General features: G+C 37.8%; 1 non-coding gene across 1 annotated transcript; it reads left to right on the forward strand.

Moving 5' to 3' along the window:
- The first annotated feature begins 1,142 nt into the window (after positions 1-1,142).
- LOC116143640 lies at positions 1,143-1,249 on the forward strand. Its single transcript, XR_004130152.1, has one exon. It is a non-coding gene; the product is annotated as a small nucleolar RNA R71 (small nucleolar RNA).
- The last annotated feature ends 15,067 nt before the right edge of the window (positions 1,250-16,316 follow it).

The raw sequence follows: 16,316 nt of genomic DNA on the forward strand, positions 1-16,316 counted from the left end.
TTAAGAAATTTTGTGTAGCTCAGCATCTACTGCAATGCATCTGCAAAAGGAATGTTAATATGCAGTTTCTTAAAAACATCAAGAAATTTAATGAACTGCTTATCCTGATTTTCTTTTCTGAGCCTTTGCAGAAAAGGCACGGGTGGCGTGTGATGTGCCAACTCTGGTGGTATCTCAGGGAATGGCAATTTCTCTTTCTTTTTCTTTTGCCTCTCATCCTGCTTCTGTTCGCCTTTCCTAAGGCTGGATGGTTTCTTTTCAGCAACGATTTCTTCACCAACTTCCTCATTAGATTCTTCATTGTTCTTTAATGGACTTTCCTCTTTCCTTGATTTTTCCACCTCTTCTAAGATTGTCCCACTTCTCAAAGTTATAGCATTCACTTGCTCACATGGGTTAGTCACTATGTTGCTAGGTAAAGACACTTGCTGTCTCTCATTTAGCTTCTCAGCCAGTTGGCCCATCTGTAGCTCAAGATTCCGAATGGACGCCCTTGATTTCTAAAATTCGTCCTCGTTTCATTCATAAAACCCATGGTCTCCTGCATGAATTTCCCAAACATGTCCTCTAACTTTGTCACTCTTGGATCTCCTGGTTGATTATTTACACCTGCTTGGTTAGTTGGCACTGTCCTCTGGTTCCATTGATTATTTTGCTAGTTCTGATTGCCACAAGCTAGATTTGGATGATTTCTCCACCCCAGATTGTATGTGTTGGAGTACGGGTTGTTTGGTTGCCTCTGATTTCCTGCCAAGTAGTTCACTTGCTCCGATGATGAAGATGACGAAGCAAATGTGTTCCCCACTTGACATTCGCTGCTCACATGGTTTCCTACACAAAAATCACAAGTTAGTTGAGATGCTTGAATAGAGTTTACCTGAATACTTCCCAACTGTTTCTGAAGTGCCGTGAGTTGGGCTGAGATGGCTGTGAAGGCATCAACTTAATAAAAACCCGTAGATTTTCTTGATATTGCTCTCTCATTTGGTCTTTGATAGTTGTTGCTTGCCAAAACCTCAAGCGACTCATAAGCCTCCTTTGGTGTCTTATTCTGCAGGGCTCCTCCTGATGCTGCATCCACCATGGTTTGCACATTACCCATCAGTCCATTGTAGAATGTTTGGACTTGAAGCCAAACTAGCAACCCATGGTGTGGGCATTTCCTCATTAATTCCTTGTACCTCTCCCAAGCCTCATACAATGACTCGGATTCATCTTGTAGAAATGATGTGATATCATTTCTCAGTTTTGCTGATTTTGCTAGAAGGAAGAACTTGGTCAGGAACTTCTGTGCTAGATCATTCCATGTTGTGATAGTTCCCGTTAGTAGTGCCATTAACCACCCTTTTCTTTATCCCCCAATGAAAATGGGAATAACCTCAACCTAATGGTGTTATCTGACACTCCGTTCGACTTGAAGATGTCACAAATTTCGAAGAAGTTCGCAATATGCTGATTCGGATCTTCCTTCAAATCACCATTAAACCTTACCGACTGCTTGATCATCTGGATGATTGTCGACTTAATCTAAAAGTTATTGGCTTGCACTGAAGGCCTAGTAATACTCGACCCACTGCCATTTACCGTGGAACTGAGAATTCCCTTAGTGTCCTGTTTTCTGGTTCTGCCATTTCAACTTCTATTTTGTTTGATTCAACCACTATATCCTCTCTTTCTTTTCTCTCTCTGTTAAGTCGTCTAGCAGTTCTCTCAATCTCAAGATCAACAGGAACCACTAGTTGACATCTCGCTCTTCACATATACTGCACAAACTAAGACGAAAGAAAGTGAGATCACAATCCAACTAAAAATTAAAAACCAGAGTAAAACCGACAATGATGAAAACAAAAATTAAAACTCCAATTTAGCTAACTATAAAAAAACTCAATGTTAACTTAAAACTCAATCCCCGGCAACAGCACCAAAAACTTGATGCGTTGTAACTACAATATGCAATGGATAGCAAGTGCACTAGTTGCTCAAGTAATAGAGTGATGAGTGAGTATCGTTCCCACGAGGATTGTTCGCTAAACACTAAGTTTCCTACTGTTCTCAAGTTGGAGCAATCGAATTCTTTTGGATTAATGGGAGCAATTTAAACTAAGACTAAAACAAAAATTACTAAACAAAAATTTAACTATGAACGCAAGATGTAAAACACGGATAAAATCAATTAAAACAAACGGGTAGGGTTTTGACTTGATTCGGACTCTATGGGTTAAACCTAAAGAATTAAACTCAATTCATATTCACATGCATTGATTGTAAATCGAACTCTCTAAAATGTCAAACATACCTTCTCAGGCTATTTTTTCCTACTCTTCCATATTAACCTTCCGCACCCAACAAATTGAAAGTTAATAAATCTAAGCTCTTTAAGCACACGAATCCTAGAATGATTTCATTGGTTCTTGAATCTATCTCTAGCATCCAATACTACAATGGTGAATATCCAAGAAGCCTAACATGATTCCTTTCTCAATCTCATCATGTTCATCACATATAAACAGTAAGTTCAAAGTAAACCCACAATATAAGCAAAATCATATGAAAAGAAAACAATCTATTACTTAACCCATGAAATTCCGAATTACCATCAAAACCCTAACCCAAAATACGTTAGTTCATGGCTAAATCAACAATACAAATGAAAGAAACGAAAATACCAAAGTTAAACATAATGAAAATAAGAGAAAAGACAAGAAATCTCCCCAAATGACGAATCCATTGGTTTAATCCTGAATCTTCACTCTCTTTAGATCTAAAATCGCTCAAAATGAATCTAAGAAAATGTAATAAAAAAGCTCTCAACCCTACTGGAAGACGACCCCTTGGCAAAAAGACTAAGTCTTTCTTTAATACCTCGCCCAAAATCCAAGGAAAAACACTAAAAAGTAAAACTGTGCGTTTTACAAAAACTAGAAAATGAAGACTTCGCCGTGGCAAAGAAGAAATCTCGCTGCGGCGATAAGAAGTTGAATCTAGTGCGTGACTGGCTCATTTTGCCGTGACGAAGAACAACCTTTGTCGTGGCGAAGCTTCCTGAAGAATTCTGAAATTACAAAATTACCCTCCGCTTGCTTCTTTGCTTGAATCTTGAATCTTTGGTGCTCTCCCTTGGGAACAAGCTTCATCGTGCTTGACTCTGCTTCAGAACTCTCCCAGATTCTGAGATCCACTTACCTCTGAGTCCAGAAATTCCAATTCTGTCTTTATTCGCTCAAATTGCCCATTTTAACCTGAAACACGAAATGTAAAGAATTAAGTAGAAATTCAGGCAAAAAGAACTAAGAAGTATCTAAAATCCGGCCTAAAAGCTTAAATAAACTAGTATAATCATCGAATTATCAACTATAGGCAGTTGAATGAGAAAACCATTGACGATGCCTATAAGATACCAAAAAAATTAGCTTGTTTGAATAAAGCTAGATTTGGAAAAATCTTCTCAAAATTTGATCTAAAGTCAGGATTCTGGTAGATTAGAATGGCAAAGTCAAGCATTCCTTTGACGACTTTCACCTGTCTGAAAGGATTGTTTGAATGGATGGTTTTGCCTTTTGGACTTAAGCAAGCACCATCAGTATTCCAGAGGAAAATGGATAAGGTTTTTGGAGACTTATCTAACTTTTGTGTAGTCTATATTGATGATGTTTTGGTTTTTAGTAAAACCAAGGAAGAACATGCAAATCATCTTAGACTGGTAAACAAAAGGTTCCTTGATAATGGAATGATTCTATTTGAAAGAAAGATAGAATTGTTTAAGAACAAGGTGAAGTTCTTAGGCGTGGAGATAGGTGAATGAGGTATTCAACTCCAAGAACATATCTCAAAGAAGTTGTTGGATTTTCTAGATGTAACAAAAGATAAGCACATGTTACAACAATTTCTTGGATTAGCCAATTACATGGGCGAGTATATTCCTAATCTTGGTAATGTAATTAATGGCTTAACACTTAAGGTTAGTGACAAAGTGCCTTAGATTTGGATACTTGAAGACACTAATTGTGTTAAGCAGACCAAAGCCTTGACAAAGCAGTTAAAACCTTTAATACTCCCAGAAGATGAGGATAGACTAATCATAGAAAGTGATGTGTCTCGTCTACATTGGGGAGGAATGCTTAAGGCTAAGGGTACTGATAATATTGAATGTATTGTTCGATATGCGTCAAGAAAATTGTCTCCTACTAAAATAAACTATCCTATGCATGAAAAGGAAGTTTTAGTAGCGAAAGAATGTATTGACCAATTTCGATTGTTCATAATCAGTCAAGAATTTACTTTAAGGACAGATTCTAAATATTTAAAAACTTTTATGAAACTGTCTTTAAAGGATGACAAATCTAGATTAATCAGATGGAAAATTTGGTTTGCAGATTATAAAATCAAGTTTGAATATATTTCTGGTAAATCTAACTTTGTTGCTGACTTTTTGTCCAGACATTTCTCGGAAGAATTGTAGGATATGGCGGACAAGAAGGAAACTGGAAGTCACTTCTCATGCTCCAAGTGTAAACAACAAGGACACTTAAGGAGGAATTGTCCTTTGAGGATTACTTCGACTTCAAAGGTTACAGCTAAAAAGGAGAAAACCACGGATAAGCAGGAGGCTTCTTCTTCTAAGTAGGTTACTATAGCAAAGCAGGTTAAGGAAGGAAAGAATCAAGACTATGATTCTGATACTTTGGAAAGAAGAAACCCGAAATTTCAACGATTGAAGGGTGAAGCTTCTATGAAGGAAAATACTTCTAAAAAGGAGGCTACTCCTAAGAAGGAAAAAACTCAGAAGAAAGCAATAGTTTGCTGGTCTTGTAAACAAGAAGGACATGAACGGGCTAATTGTCCACTACCAAAGACAAAGAATTATGAGGAATCGTTGTAGCATGGTGACTCCACACACTCCACAAAAGAACCGATTAATTGATATAGGTATTTGTGAGAGATTTAGCTTTCCAGAAAGCTTAAGGTTAACTTCAACTAGTCAAACACTCTGGGAGGATCTGGAAACCCAAATTAGGATCGCAATGGGGACAGGTCAAGGGGAAGTACAGCTGTAAAAGTGTTTAGAAAAGCTAGCAAGAAGGTTAGCATGGCTGGAAGCTGATAAACTTTTTTATGAGGACGAGGAGTTTAAAGGAACTTCTCTACTCTATGAAGCGGGAATTCAAAAACTTGAGGTAATGAGAAAATGTCGTTTGTTTGACATGGTGAATCTCAAACTTGAGAATTTGAATGATTTAATAGTGAAATTGGGAAAAACTTATTTGACGGATTTGGTTCAACGATTAGCAGTTTATCCTAATGGCGCTATGGAATTGTTTGTTCCATGGAAACTCTTTAGAAAATGTCATTGCAGAGATCTTTTAAATAGAGGTGGATCGAAACAATGCAAATTGACGTACATGAAGCAATGGTGGACCCGAATATGCCAGACGCGGTTAAACAAACGCTTTGTGTATTGAATCGGAAGGTCGACACATTCACTTGCATGATTACTTCCTCATTGTAGGAGAACTACAATGTTCAGCCTATATAGATATGGGAATTTCTTGTAGCAAAACCATGGTACCGAATTATGTTAAATAGTGAGGTAAAAATGGGTTCTTACGCACTAGAAGAAATTCAAAAGAAAGAAGAGGAGGATTGGACTTGGTTGCATATTGCAAAATTGCTACTAGTTAAATCCAAACTGGAGGAGCTCGTTAGAGCAAATGCTACTGTCCATATCCATAATGGGATAGTGGTACTTTTACTAGATAGGTATGCAGTGATCCAGGATACTCTCTTTCAGCATAACCAGGCCCAGTTAAGAACGCTACTAGAAGGGTTTGATTTAGCCCATCTACCAAAACAGGCCTTGATGGAAGGAACTATTGATCTTCTAAGGATGGCCTTAGCCCATGATCAGGAAGCCCGAGGAGATGAAACTCTAAAGGATTTTATCAATCTAATAGAAGTGGATAACTTCAAGGGTTGATAAAAATCTAAGAGGTTGGAAATTTGGACAACCGGAAACGTCCAACACGTAATACGATGATGTGTATCAAATAAGGGAAAAATAATACGTGGACATCTAGGATTTTGCCGACAAAATTCAATGATCCAGATTTAAAAAGGCATTGGATGTTAACTTTTATGTTTTAGTCGTTTGTAATATATTTCTTGTAGGACACATGGGAGACATGTGGACCCCAATGTCATTGTCTTTAAGTTTTATTAATTTGTTAATCAAAGTTATCTTTACTTTTTTCCTTTTGTTTTGTTACTTTTTGGCTTTTTCTTATGGATTCAATTTCATTTGAAGTCCGGGACTTCTTTATATAAAGAGAAGCCTATGTTCATTTTGTTTGGAGAAAATTAATAATATTTTCAGTTTGTGAAAAATTCATTATGTCAGTCTCTTATTTATTTTTAAATTGCAAACTCGAAGCAAAGAAAAAGGTTCACTCAAGTAGACCGATACCCAGGTACGAATTAATCTGCAAAATTGGATCTATCTATTTTTCTCCCCAATTAATTAACTAGGTTGTTTAGTGATTAATTGTAATATTATTTGTTAGACTGGGTATAACAAATAATATGAGGGTGTAAATGGTAGAATTTCAAAATCTTATCCCTATGACCTATCCATGTACCTTATCCTTATCCCATCCTGTTTCTCCCAAAAAAATCACAACCATCCATTTCGTCATTGCAAACGCATCTCTCATAGTCTCACACCTAATTACAAACTTTCCTCTCCTCTCCTCTATCCACATTTCAATCATCATTCATCAAACAAACATCACCAATCAACGATTCCAATTCATCATCATCATCAAAAATCTCAATCATAATCATAATTAAAATCCAAAGGAGAAACCGATCAATCCTCCTCATACCCATAGCAGCTATATTCAAGTTTTCAGAATATGGTCTATTCAAGTTCTCACTTCTCATAAACAACATAGCTTCAACAGCAATAAAATACAAGATTTCGAAATCGACAACACAATGAACACATGGTGAGAACTGAGATGTGAATCAAGATAAAATGAGCCACAAACCTCGATGGACAGTGATTATATTGCGACCGACAGTGGAGGATTTTGGCACACAAAGTGGCCAAAGTTTTGATTGTAGATATTGACTGCAAAATTGAAAAAAATGGAAAGGATTTTACTATTTATCAAGTGGGAAATACATTAACCTAGTTTTGACACAACCGGTTGGACTGGCAGGTTGGTATAGCAACCTGGTCCAACTGCAGGTCATTCGGGGCAAATGCATATCCTCGGTTTTTATGGTGACTCAAACCGACTTTAAGGTTGGTTCTTGGTCGAGCCGAGCTGGGTTTTAAAATATTGTACAGTAGCATTGTCATATCATCAGTGCTGAGGGTAATTGAAAATTTTATTTTGAGGTGTGGGGGGTCAAAATGTAATCTTCAATGAATAGAGGCAGTGGGCCAACCATAAAGTGGCCTACTAGGGCAAAACACTTCATGGATTACTATTATAGGTTTACCGGTTAAGTTCAAACTAGGGCAAAACATTGAATTTATAGGAACCAAATAGAAGTTTCCATATAAAATTTAAAAAAATTTGTGGCGCCATGGCCATGGAAGCTTGTACGTAACATCATCACTAGCATTGATGGCAATGGGCCGGGCCGAGACCGAGTACCCCTTGGCCCAGGCCCAAGCCCGACCTCATGACAAAGGCCTTGGCCCCACCCGAGCCCATCATGGGTATGATAGGTAAAGCCCAATCCGACCCAACGAGTTTTTTGTGACCTCAAGCCCGGCCCAAGCCCGCCCATTTTTATAATGTGAATTTTTAAATATTAATAGATTTTACTTTTTTTATATTTTTAATTCTAAAAATAGTTTTTAAATATTTATTTATTTTTTAATACTCATCAAATAGGATAAGATTAGAGTTTGGGAAAAATGAGTATATATATATATATATATATGGGATAATCTTATAATTAAATATATAGTATAAAGATAATTTAGTAAAATTAATACTAAAATTGTCAGGCCAGACCGAAACGGGTCTGAAGACATACCCAGACTTGGTCGGTACCCGAAGTTAGGCCTTAAAATCAGACACAAGTTCATGCCCAAGCCCACAAATACCAGGTAAAGCCCGACCTTTCGGGTCGGGTACTCGGAAATATGTACCCAAAACTATCTGTCCAATTGCCATCTCTAATCACTGCATGGATTCCATATATAATAATAACAAATCACGTGTGATGTGACCTTGACCATGACCAACAAAAATAACAAATAATTAGTGGCGACAGATTCGGTCACTACAGGCAATTTGTTCGTTGAGCATGACCATATCTCGATGGTTCCAAACTGCCAAAGACTGCGGAAGGCAGTCTAGAGTAACAAAAGCATGGCATCACATGAAACAAATGTTAAAAAATTGATGTTCATCCCATGAAATAAAACAAGTTGACGCTAAGCCATGCATGTTCCTTAATTTAATATCCAATAGAAGATTTTACATAGCTCCTTAATTTGATCGAATCTTAGGCCTCTCTCTCTCCCTCTCTCTCTCTCTCTCTCCTTAATTTAATATCCAATAGAAGATTTTACATAGCTCCTTAATTTGATCGAATCTTAGGCCTCTCTCTCTCCCTCTCTCTCTCTCTCTCGGTTGTCTGTGTGGTGCACGCACAAAAGGAGAATCATACCATGGGTCAAGATATATAGAAACACATAAAATTTAATGCAATAGATTCAATTTCTTATAAAATACAGGGTTAAAAGATTACTATTTTGTACAAAAAATTTAAGATAATAATTTTTTTAATTTTTATCAATGATCAGATTATTAATTTTCAGTTAAAATGGATATTAAATCTAATTCAAAAACACTCGCCTACGCTGACTGATCTCTCATTCTTTAAATGTAAATCTAATTTAAAATATATTGTAAATCTTAGTGATAACTTGGTCAACTACAAACGAGTTACAAACATTGTTAAACTTAAAATTATATGAATTAGAAGAAGTGGTCACATGCCCTAAAATCTAGCTGCCAAACAATAATCTCATAATATTAATAACTTATTACAAATTTATATACAAACTATTCCTTGCAACAAACCTGACAGCCTAACATGCATGTCTGATATATCATCCATTTTTAATTTATTAATTAATTTATTCTAATTAAAGTCATTAATCCACCTTTACGAACAGAATAAGTGGCATTTTGTGAAGTTTTACCCTGTGAGGTGATAAATTTCATATTTGTTTTTTTATTTTTTTCTTTATGTTTCAATAACACACCGAATGCGTTTCATTTTTTTGAACCTTCTCCAATACTATTTTTTGACAAACATGTCAAATGCGTTTTTTATTTCTTTTTCTCCAACATTTCAAATTTAAAGAAAAAGGAATGTTTAAAATTCAATGAAGTTAAAAGAAAGAATAAAATTTTGTTACAATATGGATTCTGAGACAAGTAATTTGCCAATTAGATATATTGTGACAATTTTACTGTCCAAACTTTATTAGTAAATTGTGTTTGAATCATTAGAGATATAACATTAAAAAAATTCACGTCTCAGTTAATATTAAATGGAAGCTTCTTGTCTCAAGGCTTATAAACACGAATGACAAAAATAACAAATAATTATTGCAACAGATTCTCTATCATAAAGATAATTGTAGACATAAAAATCTACCTGTACGAAGAGGGTCTGATCCCGTAAGGTTGAAGCCACTAGCGATCCGTTGCCACCTGCACACGTAGAGAAACAAACGGTAGCGACGGAAAACACTGGGTGGTGTTTGCCGTAGGCACTCTGATGCTCAAGTCAACAAGGCTGAAAGATGCTAATTTAGTGAGGGCTAGGGAGTACAGAGGTTACCAGAAGTCTAGTCGGGGATTGTGACTACGACGATGATGTGAAGCTCTCAAACAGGAACTCCGGCATGAAGGTGAAGTAATGTGTCTTGTGAGAGGGCTGTTAGAAGATGCCCTAGAGCCAATTAATTATGTAGAATTGACTCTTTGTAAATAGTCATTAATCAATAATAAAAGCATTTTATTCTATATCGGTGAATCATATTATTGCAATATGATTGATATATGTCCTTAGAATGGTAAAACCGGACGAGGGTATCAAGTGTTTCAAATCTTGATAGTGAGAACCCTATGAGCACATATGGTGGCCATTCTAGAAACGTCCTAGCCCTAGTATTCAGAATGTAGGGCACGATAATACGGTAAGGCTATCATAGGTTGAACGACCCTGTCGAAAGGCTTGACTGATCTCACTGCCAAGGTTGTTTGGTAACAACCTGGTGCAACACATGGTGCTTGTTGTAGGCGGATATACCGCAGCAAGTTCACTGACTGACCCACCAGAGATTCCATATGGAGTTAACCCCAGTGTCTATGGAACAATTCCTCTAACGATGGTGGTTCATGTGATCCTTAGACTTGAGATCACCGGAGCTCTTGTGCACCAATTGGTACAGTTTGACACTAGCCTAACACAGTTCATTCACAGCTGTCAGTACGATGGTGATTGGCTATATCAAGAAGTGTATCAAGACTATGGTGGATTGACAAAGGATTCATCACTCCAGGTACGGAGAAGTATCTCACGGCGCAATTCAGTATTGGCAATGACACTAAAACTGTGGCCACAGTGGGATTGAGTTGCTGCTCTATCCAGATTATAATAGGGTCATTGGTCTAGAAATGATATATATATCGAGAGTAACCGAAGGTTGACAATTTCTATGCCTTCGTCTCGTCGAGATAACGTATGATGAAAGGATCGAATTGTACAGTAACCATATCGTTGACAGGTAGCTACTTTGCTGAATTCGAATCTATCGGTGGCCATGATGCCTTGCTAGGGGCCAATCTTGGTCTGTGTATTAGTTGGACGATTAATTGTGTTAATCACGATATTATACACTACGGTATGATGAGGAGCCCTATGGGTCACACACATAGAAGACAATTTAAGATCCAAGAAGAAAAAGGGCTTTTCGTCTTTTTGGGCGAAAGGGTATTTTGGTAATTTCACATTGTGAGGTCGTAGCCTTTATTAATTTGTTAGAAAATTAAATAAGTGAAATTACGGTTGAATGTGTGTTCGCACATATTTAATTAAATCATCATTATTGTTAAATGTTATATATATATTATATATATATATATATATATTATATATATTATATTATATTAATTGATTTTTTAATTGAAATAATGATGAAATAAAAAAATATCTAATTTGGGAGTGTTTGGCAACATGGGTGTTTGGTTGGAGCCCAACCCATTCCATATGGGAATAGGGCAACTTAGTTTGCCTATAAAAGAAAATGTGTGTGTGAAGTTAAACAATTTTTTCTTAGTTCATTTTTCAATTAAAACAAACACACACAGCAGCCCCATTTTGACTCTCCCACCCACTTTCACTGTTTGATTGAAAATCAAACTTTTTCCTTTTGTTCTTCTTGATTTCTTAAGGCCAGGAGGATCTAGCAATCCCTCCTTAGTTCTTGGGGTTGTCTTCGGTGGACTCTTGTTCGATCCTATACTTGGATCAATAGCAACACGTTCAGAGACAATATTAGTGGAACCTCCAACGTGGGTATGAATCTAAACTTGTATTTATTTTTCTTCAGATTCTATAAAATATAACTGTAATTTTCTTGCCCTGATTTTGGGTCTAAGGACGACCTGTGTTGCAATTTTTTGTTTTCCGCTGCGCAACCAGGTCATTCCTACAGCGTTATCAGAGCCTAGGGTACTAGATTACAGTTATTAATGGTTGATACATGTGTTTGTTGATAACATGTTGCCTTGATGAATCTGCCATGAAAAACCCGATTTTTGTAAATCTGAAAAATCTGTTTATGGATGAATGATTCAAATGAAAACTGGTTTAATAATGTGTTGATGATGATTTATTGGTTGGTTAACATCCTGGTTGACTATGTGCGTTTGATTTGATTTGGGCGTGTTTAACACAAAAACTGCAAAAAATGCGAACTGTACGAAGGGGATTTCCAGTCTCGCCGCGGCGAAGCTAGGAGCCTCTGGAAAGTTTTCGCCGCGGCAAAGTCTATGGCGGCGAAGTACATAGTGTATACCTCACCGCGGTGAAGATAAACCTTCGCCGCGGCAAAGTCTGTGCTTTCTCGCCACGGCGAAGATAAAACCTTCGTCGCGGCGAAGCCTAGCTTCCCAATTCTGTTATTTTGCAAAGGTTCTAATCTGCAGTTTTTAATAACCTGTAAGCCAATGTACATTCTGCACATTTAAGAGGGCAATTAATTAATAACCCACCAATTCAAAATTGATTATTTTTTAATTGTATGCTTGTACTGTTTGTAATGCATGGTGCCTGGTACATGAGCCTTACACCTAAGGGTGAATGTTTTAAATTATTTTGGGTATGTATGGCTGTAATATTTTAAATAGGGCCTGCGTGTCCTCCTCTCTCTCCTCTTCTTGATGTACATTCTTTCTCATCTCATTCCCTTCGAATTAAATCGAGGTTTCTAAATTTGTTGATGTAAAATTAGTTTAATATTATTTTATTGTAAATTTAGAATGATGTTTTTGTAATGCACTGGAGTCGGAGCGAAGGACGAGGCAACCATACTTGAAGACTCAAGATATTATTACAGTAACCCTAGGTGACCCACCGATCCCTCTAGGCTCGAGAGATCGGTTTTGTTAGGCATGTACCGACATGTTTAACATTTTTCTTAGAATGCATGCTAAGGTTAATGTTGAATAACTGCCACACAATGTCATTCTACAGATAATAATCTGATGAGACATTAAATAACAACCCTCAATTAAGTAATTATTCACGAATGCCTTCCATCACCATGGTTTTAATCAAACCACTGCTCATCGAAACCTTGTTCGCAAAGCGAAGGGTACACTTACCAGTGAGAGGTAAAATTCATTGGAGTTTCCTAATGGTGATGGGTCAACTAAAATGACGGTTTTGCTTTTCGCCAAAGCGAAGGTTATAACGCTTTATAGGCAAAGTAGAGCAGTACACATATTATGTGTACGTGGTGACATGTAGTGTCCACTCTACTGATACTGAGAATCACACACTTGAGACAATGGTTAGAGCCATTGGATTGTGTGATTGGCTTGTTGGCTTTTTGACATTTGAGGTTGATAATGGGAGCTTCAATATTGGTGTGGATTAGTTTTGTTGGCCTACCTAATCAACTCATTTTGCTTGTTCGCCAAAGCAAAGGTTTGAAATGGCAGATGGGATCTCGGTCCACTAGAAAGCCAACGGGCTTTCCCGAGTTAATAGTGAGGGCTATTGGCTTGAGTAAAATAGTGGAGTATCGTTTATAAAAAGACCATATTAAATAATAATGAACTTTAAATAACTTTATCTTTTCTACAATGTAGATTCACCGAAATGAGCATTATGAACTGCACCGATAATCGAAAAGAAAACAGGTTGGATGGATCCAATTCTTAGACTGGTATCGTAATCTTCGGATTATACTTAAGTCAGAAAAGAAATTTATATTCCTTGAAAAGCCATACATGGCTGAGCCTGATCCTGATGCCACTCAGGAGTTAAGATACTTATCAAAGTTCCTTGATGATGCTGATAGCGTACAATGCTTGATGTAGCATTGATGACACCATGCTGCAAAGCAACATGAGAATTGGATGCTTCTTCCATATTCTACATCTCAAGGAGCCTACGAAACAAATGCTCGACATGAGAGGTACAAGGTGTCGAAAGCACTGTTTGGGAGTTGTCTGACTGAGGGTGCCCAAGTTGGTCCTCATGTGCTCAAGATGATCGAGCACATAGAGAGCTTGAGACTTTGGATGTGGCTTGGATGCAGAATTACAAAGATTTAATTCTGCAATCCTTGCCTGACTCTTATGCTCCGTCATAATGAATTCAATATAACACGATGGAGAAAAACCCTGTCAAAACTTCTGAACATGCTGAGGACTGCAGAGCAGGACTTGAAAAGTCCAAGCTTGTTTTACTGGTTGCTGCCAGTAAGCAAAGGGTACGGCAAGGGTAGGCTAAGGCCAAACCCAGCGCAAGCCTAAAAGGCAGGTTGCTCTTGGTCCTGAGAGTGGCATAGGAAAGGGCAAGTTGCTTCTTTTGTGGCAGCCTGGCCACTGGAGGAAACACTGCAAGGCTTTCCTCGCAAGCAAGAAGAAGTCAGAGGCTACTCTCAGGTACTTTCATGATTGAGATTAACTTCTCTCCCTCAACATCTGGTGGTCAGGACACAGGATGTGGTACTCACATTTGTACTGATGGCAGGGACTAAGGCAGAGTAGAGTGCTCGCCAAGGGAGAGTGGACCTACAGTTGAATGGAGCACATGTGGCTGCATTAACTATAGCGACTTATTGTTTATCTTTGCCTACGGGCTTATTGTTGGAACTACATACCTATTATCACGTACCTTCTATTTCTAGAATATTATTTCAGTATCCGTTGGGTATATGGGGTATCTTTGAGATATCTAATATTGTGTTCCTTTAGTTTGAATGGTATTCTATTTGGATTGCAAGGTTTAATGGATTATATGTTCTTGATTTAAACAATAAAGATTATCTCAATATTGAAACCAAGAACTAAACATAGCGATCAAAACCAAACATATCTCTAGCATTGTAGATTGTGTCTGTTAATAAGACCCGCATTGCAAAACTCAAAGGGATGGAGTTTGGCCCCTTTTGACTCAGTCATTTGAGGTATGCGAGTCATCCTTTAGGTAAGATGACCAAGTTTCCTTTCACAGGACAAAGTGAAAGGGCTACTGAACTGTTAGGACTCATTCATAGTGATGTATGTGGTCCACTAACAGTTAGCCAGAGGTGGATATTCATACTTCATCACATTAATGATGGATTTCAGTAGATATGGTTATGTCTACCTTATGAGACATAAATCTGAAGCCTTTGATAAATTCAAGGAATTCGGAATGAAGGCAGAATATGTTGGGCAAATTATTAAGCTCTTTGGCCGGATCAAGGAGGGGAATACTTAAGCGGGTTTTCTGAGTACCTAGGAATGTGGGGTTGTATCACAACTCACCCTCCTTATACACCCCACCACAATGGGTGTCAGAAGGAGGAATAGGACCTTACTTGACATGGTTAGGTCCATGATGGTTTTTAGTGATTTACCTGCATCGTTCTGGTTATGCCCTAAGACCACGACTCACGTTTTGAACCATGTGCCGTCAAAGTTGTATATAAGACTCCATTGAGCTAGGGAGTGGGCGAAAGCCTAACTTGTCTTATCTAAAGATTTGGGGTTGCGGAAGCTTATGTCAAGAAATTAACTTCGAACAACTGGGTCCAAAATCCTTGAATGTATATTTGTGGGTATCCAAAGGAGACCAAAGGATACTTTCTCACCACCCCAGAAGAGTGCAAAATCTTTGTTGCTCGATTTGGTGTCTTCTTAAAAGGAATATTTTCTAAGAAGTACTAGTGGGAGAAGTAGAACTCGATAAGTCTAGAACCACAAGATATACTAGACGAAGGACGGGATGATGTACCAACAAAGTGTTGAGCATCATGAGGAGGTTACTCCACAAGTGTGATCAAAGTGAACCACCTCAATAGCACAGGAGCTACGTAGATCTGGGGAGAGTACGCCATGAGCCCGAGAGATACGGTTATCTCTTACTCAACATGGTGACGTACTATCTTCAAAACGATGACCCAGAACCTAGAAGACGCTATATCGGATCCAGATTCCGTAAATGGCTTGAAGCCATGAAATCTGAGATGACTCCCATGTACCAGAACAAGTGTGGTCTCTGGTGGAACCACCTGAAGGGTAAAACCATAGGGTGTAAATGGGTCTTCAAGAGAGACTAACATGGATGGCAGCAGCATACTTATAAAGCACGGCTGGTTGCCAAAGGTTTCAAATAAATTCATGGCATTGACTATGAAGAAACCTTTTCGCGGTTGCCATGATAAATCCCATCCGATTATGCTTGCAATGCTGCATATCATGACTATGAGATTTGCAAATGGATGTCAAAACTGCTTTCCTGAACGGACACTTGAGGAGGAGTGTATATGACACAACTTGATGGTTTCGTTCTTGATAGTCAAACTAATAGGTAGGCAAGTTGCAGAGATCATTTATGGACTCAAGCAAGCTTCAGGAGCTGGAATATTCGTTTTGATGAGGCCGTAAAAGAATTCGGTTTTATCAAAAATGAAGATGAGCCCTGTGTTTACAAGAAAGTGAGTGGGAGCGCAGTAGCATCCTAGTGTTTATGTCGATGACATACTCTGATCGGAATGATGT

This window comes from Pistacia vera, unplaced genomic scaffold, assembly GCF_008641045.1.
Source record: "Pistacia vera cultivar Batoury unplaced genomic scaffold, PisVer_v2 Contig430, whole genome shotgun sequence".
NCBI lineage: Eukaryota > Viridiplantae > Streptophyta > Magnoliopsida > Sapindales > Anacardiaceae > Pistacia > Pistacia vera.